At 55.5% G+C, this 254-nt stretch overlaps 1 protein-coding gene across 1 annotated transcript in view; it reads right to left on the bottom strand.

The window, feature by feature from the left end:
- Window positions 1-254, bottom strand: part of EMH_0041640 (uncharacterized protein) — a gene marked incomplete at both ends in the record, with an annotated part of 7,866 nt that overhangs the window by 5,980 nt on the left and 1,632 nt on the right. The window lies entirely within an intron of this gene.

Below are 254 nucleotides of genomic sequence, written 5' to 3'. Positions count from 1 at the left end.
ACAACAAAACTTGCTGCTGCAGCAATAACAAACAAATGCACGGGCTGCAGCAGAAACAACAGATGCAACAGCAGCACATCCTGTTGCTGCTGCGCAGCAGCAGCAGCAGCAACAGGAGCAACAGCAGCAACATCACTAGCATCAGCAGCAGCAGCACTAGCAGGAGGAGCAGCAGCAGCAACAGCACCAGCAGTATCCGCACGAGCAGCAGCAGCAACAGCACGAGCAGTATCAGCCCGAGCAGCATCAGCAGC

Source organism: Eimeria mitis, genomic scaffold, assembly GCF_000499745.2.
Source record: "Eimeria mitis Houghton genomic scaffold, Emh_scaff1679, whole genome shotgun sequence".
Taxonomy (NCBI): domain Eukaryota; phylum Apicomplexa; class Conoidasida; order Eucoccidiorida; family Eimeriidae; genus Eimeria; species Eimeria mitis.
This window is presented reverse-complemented; position numbering and strand designations above follow the sequence as displayed.